Source organism: Ptychodera flava, chromosome 20, assembly GCF_041260155.1.
Source record: "Ptychodera flava strain L36383 chromosome 20, AS_Pfla_20210202, whole genome shotgun sequence".
Taxonomy (NCBI): Eukaryota; Metazoa; Hemichordata; class Enteropneusta; family Ptychoderidae; genus Ptychodera; species Ptychodera flava.
In genome coordinates this window covers 3,895,961-3,905,994 of record NC_091947.1, presented here as the reverse complement: position 1 = coordinate 3,905,994, position 10,034 = coordinate 3,895,961, and the positions used below count along the sequence as shown (strand labels likewise).

Sequence of the window (10,034 nt, the reverse complement as noted above, 5' to 3'; positions counted from 1 at the left end):
TCTTTGCAGGATTAAGTATATAGTTTGCTGTATTTTTGTCCATCACACATTGGACTACCCAATATAGGGGAGGAATACGATTCGCATAGGCATCATTTTGTTTTATCATTCGTAATTAATTACATTCCTACCACACAGTGCAACTGATCAAAACAGAGCTCCCGTTAACGCGAAATTCTGCGTATTTCACGCATAATTACTCTGCAGTACGCAAACTAAATTGACGTCTGCGTAATCTGATACGCATTGAAAAAAACGCAGTCTTCGTAACAAAGATATGAGCACACGTTATTTCCCTCAAATGCGTAGTTTATCCAGGACAAAAAATAAAATGTTTGCTAAAAATGTTTGATAAAAAATGTTCATGATTTTGCTATATTTTGTCCAACATTCTATCAATTAAGTAGCATCAATTGTTTCCTTCAAGGATGTACCAATAAAAATGTAACATGTTCAATAGAGTTCGTCGTTATTTCAAAAACATATTCTTTTTTCCGTTAGGCCCAATGCGTACCTGTAGACCCTGGGGATTCGAAAATTTTAGAGGTAATCGAAGGGGGACTTGAAAGTTTTGCTCTGCTTATAGGAGGTGGGGGGGCTAAAAATATTTTGGCTCCCAACATTCTGATGTCGTCCAATGGTTCTAATGTTAGTAATAATTAAACAAAATCTAGAACCGTTTTGTCGCATTTTATGACTTTTACGACTCTGATGTAGTTTAAAGGGACATTAGCTAGCTGTAAGTTTTGACTAATTTTTCACTACTCTGTCAATGTATCAACTACAGAATTTTATTATAATCCGATCATCATGACCAATGCCCGCAGTCCTGCTTGCCAACGCAGCCTATATATGTGAAATGACCATCGCTATTGTTGATAAATGTATTCTAGTCCGGAGCTGAATACAAAATTTCGGGCAAAGGACACTCAATTGACAGTGAAACATATATACACAAGACCCGGCCAAAGAGCCATCCATAGAAGAATAGGGGACTAACAGTTACCATGGATTTTTGAATTCTGGCACATGAGAACAATCAAATATTAGAGAAAAAAGATGGGGTCATCATGCTTAATCTTATACAAATGTATGATGAAAAGTCACAGTTTTTCTAAATCACTTAAAATCAATATATATAAAACCATTCATTTCAAGTTCATGCAGTGAATGAAACTTTCACATCTCATCGTACAATAACACAAAAGTAAATCTTTGAAGTTAGGACTCAAATTTAAATGAAAAATGGAATCATTTATTTTTTGCCAAATTTGCCATTATTACACTCAAAATTTTTGAGATTAAAACAAACACGATTGGAACTAATTTGGGATAATTGGATGGTGAATTAATGTCAGTTTAATCTGCAAATGTGATCTGATCTGCTTTTTCTTTTACATTATACACTTGTTTTTATGAGTAATTTGTAATATTGCAGCAATCAACTATACGGCACCGAACACGCTTGAGAAATTTGAAAAATATGAAAATCCAATTATCCCAAATTAGTTTCAATTGTGTTAACATTAATTTGATGCAATATTTTAACCTTCCAGTATTGTCAATTTTGTAAAACATAAGTATGATCTCAGTTGTATATGTCTTGTACTTTTGAAAAAAAAATTTCGGTAGGTCACTGTGCTCAGATTTTCACAATTTGGTAAAATGTAACCAGGAACGCACAATTTGCATGCTCTCTCTCTCGTGATTGTCATATTGTGTGCTGTTCAGCTGGTGCCATTGACCTGGCCAGAATTGGATAAACTCAAGTCAGCTTAGACTGATAAATCCAAAGTCCACTGATGCATTTAAAATTGAATCAATTTAAGAACTTGCCCTAGGGATATGGCTCTACAACCTGCTGATAAAAGGTAGTGTTGAACATCTGCGTGCAGAACTATGCAATACGTTTATTTTTATTCCTCGTGCACTCCTAATAAATATACGGCTATATGGTAATTTTTGGGACTTAAACATTTTTGATCATATCGACGGGGGACTTGAAAATTTTTTAGGGTATTGGGGGGATCTGAAAAAAATAAGATTTCAATGGCGATTCCTTCAGCCCCCTCACCATTTTTTTGAACGCAGCCTTATTTACAACGAGTATACATATGAGCTCTTTCCAAATATTGCAAAGTTGGCCATAATTGCAGCCGTGATTTCAGTCTCATCTGTCCCGCGTGAACATGGGTTCAGTACCCAGAAAGGATTAAAACATCGAAACGTAGTTGTCTGAGTGAAGATGTTAGAAACGATCTGACGGTTATAACCATGGAAGGTCCGAGACTTTGCGAATTTGACTTAAGAGTAGTGATGATAGAGTTCAGCAAAGACATCATCAGAAGTGGTAGACAGAAAAAGTAACGATTCCGCAGAGAATAGAACAGAACAGTGTTAAAGATGGTAAAACTCATCAAAGAAAAAAAATCACTGCTGATGTAATAATAATAATAATAATAATAATAATAATAATAATAATAATAATCCGTTATATATTGAAGCTGAAATAAAATCTGTAAGCTACTAAATTGGTAAACATGCTTCCGACAAATCCATGGTGATCGAGTCTGGTAGCACTGATGAATATGAGGAGCCTGATGGTGGTTTTAACGGGTGACTGAATGATATTGTGGAGAGAGAGACTAATTATTTTGTGATGGTACAGACATGTATATTATACCATGATCTATAAGATGTGACATGCGTCTGAAGAGTAGCCCACTATTCAAGACCTCAAAGAGTTGTAACAGGTGATGCAAAGATTTGTGTACAAAGGGTGGCTGTACAATTTTGTTGAAATAATCGTTGAGGTCATCTGATATAGTTGAGATGAACTGCTCACATTTTGTGGTACACAATGATCAAAGTTCAAACCATACTCCTGATACCCGTCACCTTGCAGCCAAACAAATCACAAATTCTTTGCAAATGGACACAGTACTGTTACTTATCCCAGACACATTTAGTCCGTGTTGAGTGACACAATTGTAGACAAGCACTGGGTATAGAAGGTCCAAGTAGCAGAGGCCGACCATTATTTGCCAAAGATATGCAGAATACATAAGTTTCAGGTGTACTCGGCCAACCTTCAGTCGTTGCCCAAGGTTTCCATCAATCATATTCTTGTGTCACGCCAAGTTCTGTACCTAATCTACATTTTTCGGGTCTGCAGGGCTCGACATAAGCGCTAGCCCACTAGCCCGAGGCTAGTAAATTTTCAAGAGGACTAGTAAAAATGTCTTCGGAGGTAGTCCTGCGGACTAGTGCAATTTTCAAGTTCCGTAGTTGTCCAGGAAAGTTTATCGCTACAAAACTAATGGGACGCCGGGCCACTCACTCATTCGATAAGAATGAACCAAGCCTCGGTCATTTTATACAAAAATAAACTAAATTTTACCCAAACAAATTGGACAGTGAAACAGTGAAGCAAACTTTATTGATCACCAACTTAAAATGAAACAGTTTACCTGCTACGGAGAATCAAATTGTACTGTACACGCCATAGTAACGTGGCCCCGGGAAACATGGCTCAACGCTGAGCATCAAACGGAATTGTCTGCACGTCGTGTATTTTGGTTTGCTTGAAGCTCATCACTTCGCCTAAAAACATGAGCAACCCCAGAATTTCGTTCAAACACTGTATCCTTGCCTTTCAAAGAAGATTTTTTTCAAGATTTCTTCAGGGGCATTCCCAAACAACACCTCCGATAGTTCGTAGCCAGCTTGACCCTGCTTTAGAATGCCTCCACATGCTGACCTCCATATATAGTCAAGACCCCCTAGCTTGATTGAAGCTGATCTTAAAAAGAGCCATCTAGCTTGCCAAAACAGTGCTATGGCAAGTTGCTACTGCTTGTACAGGTGAGGGAATTCCTCACAGATAATAACTTGGTGCCAGCAACTTATTGTTTTGCCATTTTAGTGGAAAAGTGTAAATTATTGGGGCAATAACAGTGAAGTGAACCTTAAAACAGTAGTGAAAAAACAACGTATGAAATGGGTGTATCAGACTGTTGTATCCAATCACTTCTGGGAGTCATTGGTTATTTTTGTGCTAATCACATTTTGTTACCAGTAACTGGCAAAAACTCATAAAAGACACAAGCACATGAAATGGTAAAATGCAACATTTTTACTATTAAAAACAAAATTTTTCACAAACCATTATTACAAATGAGAGGTCCTCCCCACAGCTGGTCAATTTTAAAATGTGATATATGTCAAAAATATGAAGGCACTCCACTGGAACATTTGTGAATGGCTGTATGAATTTCAGTTCTGGAGAAACAAATCTGTCCCCACCATGAACAAACATGTTCTTTGCAAATTAATGGCGCACTACCTGAGCTATGAAGGATTTTCCAACAAATTCATCCCTACCTCTGATTTTATTCTTGATGGTAATAGGCTATTTTCATGACCTCTCCTCCTACACAGGACATTTCATTCAGGTTATTTTTGTGGTTTATATATGATTCAAAGTTAAACATTTTGCAGTAAGCAAATGTGCTAGTCTTGCATGAAAGTTAATTATTGGGTTTAAAAACCTTTACGACAAAAAATATGAGAATGGTCATATACACCTCTTTCCAACATGAGAGCAACATTTGGCTTTGCTTGAGCAGGACTAGTAGATTTCATTTAGGACTACTAAAAATGAACTGCTACTAGTCCTTCGGGCTAGTGGATGATTTGACCTTACGTCGAGCCCTGGTCTGTACGAATTTCATCGTCATTACTTCAAACTTTCCAAAAGTCAGGCTTTTACCAACTTGCAAACTAATCTACCTTCCTATCTTGAGAAATAGGAAGCTTAAATTCATGGATGGGTTATGATTTTTGCCCATTCATTCATTGACAAGCATCGTTGTCAATTTGGCAAAACCATCATCTCGTTAGATCTTAAAAATAAGAAAATGAGTAAGAAAGCAAGAACAGGCCTTTGAAAGGTTGGAAATAAGTATGTCGCCAAGTAAGCTCAAGCCTCGACCAACTTAGTCCTTTGAAAGGTTGAAACAAAGCATGTTCGAAAAACTTCCAACACAGCCTTGAAACTTGGAAGTTAGTGAGTGAGTTCGCGAATTGGCTCACATCGTTATCCTCTTAAAGGTCCGAAGTTCGCAGCTTTCAAATAATAATGGTCATCACTAGGTTAGCAAATTGGTACAGGTCACCTTGAAAGGTACGAAGGTTGGTTAATTCGCAGTGTACTGAATTTTCTACCCTGGGTTGGTACAAACATGTATTATACACTATAGTACAGAAATTTGCGAGAAATTTGCGAGAAATGGACACTTTCTCGCTGTATTGCGAGAAGTAAGCGAGAACTGTGCTTTCTCGCATGCATCTGCGAGAAACTGAATTCTCGCAATCAATCAGCGAGAACTATGTTTTCTCGCTCTGCATCTGCGAGAAATTGTGAAATATGTGTGAAATGCTTACACAGAAGAATACAATTTCTCGCAGATGCAAAGCGAGAAAACAAATTTCTCGCTGACTGATTGCGAGAATTCAGTTTCTCGCAGATGCGGAGCGAGAAAACACAGGTCTCGCCAGATGTTTGCGAGAAAATTAAATTCTCGCTAAGTTATTGCGAGAAAGTTATGTATTCTCGCTTACTTCTCGCAAAAAGCGAGAAAGTGTCCATTTCTCGTAAATTTCTCGCAAATTTCTGTACTAGTGATACTGACATGTATCTGCTGGTGGACAGAATTGTCCCCGAGGGGATTTTCGCCCAGTACAGCGATGTATTCATTGCTCTGATAAAGTTTGTGCGCGATGTGTGATAGCGAGTATGTGAGTGTGAGTGCTAGTGCTACATGAATTATACGGCGCTTTGAGGGGTCGCAGTCAGAAGAATTGTAACAATTTAGCTCGGTTATTGAACAACTCTTTTTGGGTGGGGAATTGGCTGAACGGTTTTGACTGTGATGCCTTCAATGGGTGACTAGGTACCTTAACGCTGTGAGTTCGAATCCGATCGAAAATTTACTGAATTATGTAAACACCTGACAGAAACCTATATACATTGGCTAAAATTCTTTATCGGGCCTTTTTCTTATTTTTCATAGACTCAAGTGAAGAATTGGACGGGGAGGACGACTTTCTTGGCAATTTGTACGCTATACATCTTGCACTAACAAAACACTTAAGAGATCGTCCCAATGCACCAGCGAACGTCACTGATGTGTTCACATACTAAAGGAAACAAAAAATTAATCAAAAGCGAAAGGACCAAGAAAAACTATCTAGAACAATAAACACAAACAAAGACAATTCAAAAGGAATAATAAATCATAAACTAGACTGCCTCTGATGCAAATATTAGGCTGTTGTATAAATGAAGAGTAATTTTACGTATTAGTATAATCATGAAGTCGTCCTGTCATGAAATTGTGCGTATCAGGTTAGAAAAATGAACACTGCTTCATTACAGTATTTTTGTGTAGTGCGAATGCAGGTCAAATGAAACAAGCAAAAGGATAAACAGCAATAATATAAACCATTGTATATTTTAAAAACAAGCACATTATCACATCCTGGTAAAACCGTTACGATAAAGTACGTGAATAAGGACTTGAATTTTAATCCAAAACTCCAACAAATCAATCCAACAAAGTCCTGTTCAAATATTTGTCTCTTTTGACATCACAAACATCGGATAACATAGAACTTGCTGGCGTAATAGCTATATGCTTATTTTTCTTTCAAACCTATGAAGGAAAAATAATTGTAATAAAAATAATTGTAATCTTCCTGGCTGAGGTAATGGTCAAAAGCTAAAACCGGGTCAAAAACTTGCGGGAGTTACAAGTGACTCCATTATATGCGTTGCAAAGGCCAGAGCAACATATTTGTCATGGTATTATTTGTCGATAGTCATTAGGTTATATTCTCAAAACCGTAACTTAATGTCCACATTTTCATGTAGACATGCACGTGTAGGGGTGTGTGCTACTTTGTATGTACAGAGAGTGATGACGGATATGTGAAAACTTGTTTACTGTTAATAACTCTGATAAATTGGACGACAAGTTTACCAGTAAACACATATTACAACATTTTGCTATTTGTATCGCAGAGCGACAGACACATTCTTCTGCTGATTGTCGGGGCATGGGCTAAACGTCCATGTGAATTCTTCACCAGTCGAGAACGGCCGTTTGCTACACGGTTAAAAGAGTGCAGTTTGCGAAGCAAAATTCTTGAACAAACGAATTCTGTCTGGAGACTGTGGTTGATATATAATACCGTACCTGATGGAGCTTGATCGATGAGCTGCTCACATTTTATGGGCCTCTTTCTTCAATAAAATTTTAAATAAACGCCCGTAGAGCATGTCATCTATTGAGCCTAACAGATTAGCCAAGCAAAACTTTTAATTGACAAGTTCTAATAAGATATCTTCGATAGACATGGTGACCTGCAGGCACTGTTGCCCGGGACTGACACTGACGGCTGTGAGTAGTGTCATCTAACCTAAAATGGCTTGATTCACTTATTTGTCTTCTTTATGATTTGCTGGAGTACAGACAAGGTTGTAAGGTCACAAACTGATGGTGTCGGAAATGCCGAAGACAATCCCCCCTCTCTCTCCTATCCAAAATGTTTTGTTTCCAGATTTTACACTTAAGGGAGTCTGCTCCGGACTAATAATGTCTTGCCTCATTACCTGATGTCCTTGACTGGATGACCCAGATTTCGAGTGACCGATGTTTTTCTATTGATTAGTGACCCTTTGTTCTTTTCATGGTATGCCCCACATTCAACGAGAAGCCTGCTACACACAGAGAAGGACTGTTCTACATACAGTTCGTTCTAAGGGGTGGTAATTCAGCCTTTCTCCACAGATGTAATTTTGAGATCATGATCATGAGGTTTGTGGGGGAAATCTCGACAAAAACAATATAAATATAATACATTTTCGAAAATTAAAGGATTTACGAAACTTTGATACTAAAGCATGGCGGTAAAACATGTTTAGTTTTCTCTTTAGTTTTCTCTTGCATCAACCCACCTCAAGCAAATGTTCTGTCTCTGAAAGTTCTATATGAACTTTAGACATCTTATACTTCTACAGTATACTCCTTGTGACTGTTCGCAGTGGATGCAAAACTTCGATCGTACGCAAATCCGTCTGACTCAGTTACAACGTCGAATTCACGATTGAGATTAAGCATGGCACACACTGAAGACTATCCTGTAGTAGATGGGTATATGTTTTTACCTCACTATGACAAGGCAAAACTGGAATCTAGAACGGTTGATAACTTTGACTTCAGAGGAAATGACGTGATAATCAATGGGTTTCCGAAGTCAGGCAATACATGGCTGCTTGAAGTTGTGAAAGCCATGTACAATGACTGGGGACTTGAGATGTTCGAAGGGGCTTGGAAGAACGAACTGCCTATAGCAGTTACTTTGGCAAAAAACGTCAAAAGCTTCTTGAGTCAATCAAATGCGAGGATCTACCGTCACCACGTCTAATGAGGACAAACCTACCAGCCACTTTGTTTCCTTGCCATGTATTGAAAGACAAAGGTGTTAAGATGATTTACATATCCCGGAATCCAAAGGATATCGTGGTATCTACATATTATTTCTGGAAATCATTTCTTCTTGGTTCGTGCTCCACGGGGGATTGGGAAGAAACTGTGCAGAGCTTTCTTGAGGATAGACTACAGTACACACCTTGGGTGCGTCATGTGGGAGACTGGTTTCAGAAAGGCATTGAAGATAACGTTCTTCATGTCACTTATGAAGAAATGAAACGAGATCTGCCTGGAACTGTGAGAAAAATAGCGGATTTTCTCCAGCGTCCGTTGACCGAAGAAGACATCGACAGGGTTGTCAGAACTACAACCGTCGATGCAATGCGAAAAAACATGTTCAAAATGTTGGTTGTGGATGAGGATATGGTACCAAACGGCGAAAATCCGTTCGTGCGAAAAGGGGTTGTAGGCGATTGAAAGAATCATTTTACAGTAGCACAGAGTGAACGATTCGATTCAATCATAGGGGATAAAGTGAGAAGCATAGATGTGAACATTCCCTATCAATAATCTTTGTAGGAATTCGTATACTTTGCTGTGTATCTTTGGTTATCAATACAGGTTTGACAGTATAACAGGGGGAGAAAAGGGATTTGCATAGGCATTGTGTATTTAGTGTTTTATCATTCTTACTTTATTGATATTCCTACCACACGATGAAATTATCAAACTTAAGAGGTACACATCTTTGGTAAAGCGGCAGTCGTATCGATGACCTTTCTCTTTTAATTCTTCGGTCACAAGATGAGACCTAAAGCGTCGCACAAGTCAGATAAATATGAATGTCACCATATTGTATGCACTATTCATATTTTCATGTACACACATGTACGTTCAACTGGTTTGGATGTCTTCGTACCCGTGTTTGTATATGGACTGCTGCAGAATATACGACATAGCTCATAAGTTTTGTTAAATGTTCAAAATATGATCACGTCTATGGAAGTACACATATACAATATGTCGTTACTTAGATTATAGAGTTGCAGATAAATGTATTGTTCTTCTGATCATGTTGATAAAGATTTGCATTGAACCTCAGTATAAAGTCTATATTTGTTTGAAGAATGGTATTCTATTCTAAAAGGCAAAAAGTTTTTTGCGATACAAAGATTTTTCTCGGGGCAGTCGACTTTGGGTTGAATGCTACACAGAGAGTATTTGATGTAGTTACGATAAACTGCTCACACATTTTGTGTTAAACTATTAATCAAAGTGTAACACAAATTTTCCGGAGTCGGAAAAGACCAGGCTACCTAGTAATTGCAAAACTTGGGCATAGTTCTGCCACTGACCTTTGAAGTCAGACTCAGTGACCCGACGCGACGGTGGTGCCTGGAGGCAGTACAGTTTCATGCGATTCATCGACAGCTGGGTACAGTCACGTACGACGGCTTAATGCAGTCACCGTACCTGCAAACAAGATGACTTGCAAACCAGAAAGCTCCAGCCGGTTGAAATGGGTGAAAACGTCATATT

General features: G+C 38.2%; 1 pseudogene; it reads left to right on the top strand.

The window, feature by feature from the left end:
• Nucleotides 1–8,552: 8,552 nt before the first annotated feature.
• Nucleotides 8,553–8,972, top strand: LOC139120556 (sulfotransferase 1B1 pseudogene; annotated as a pseudogene).
• Nucleotides 8,973–10,034: the final 1,062 nt, after the last annotated feature.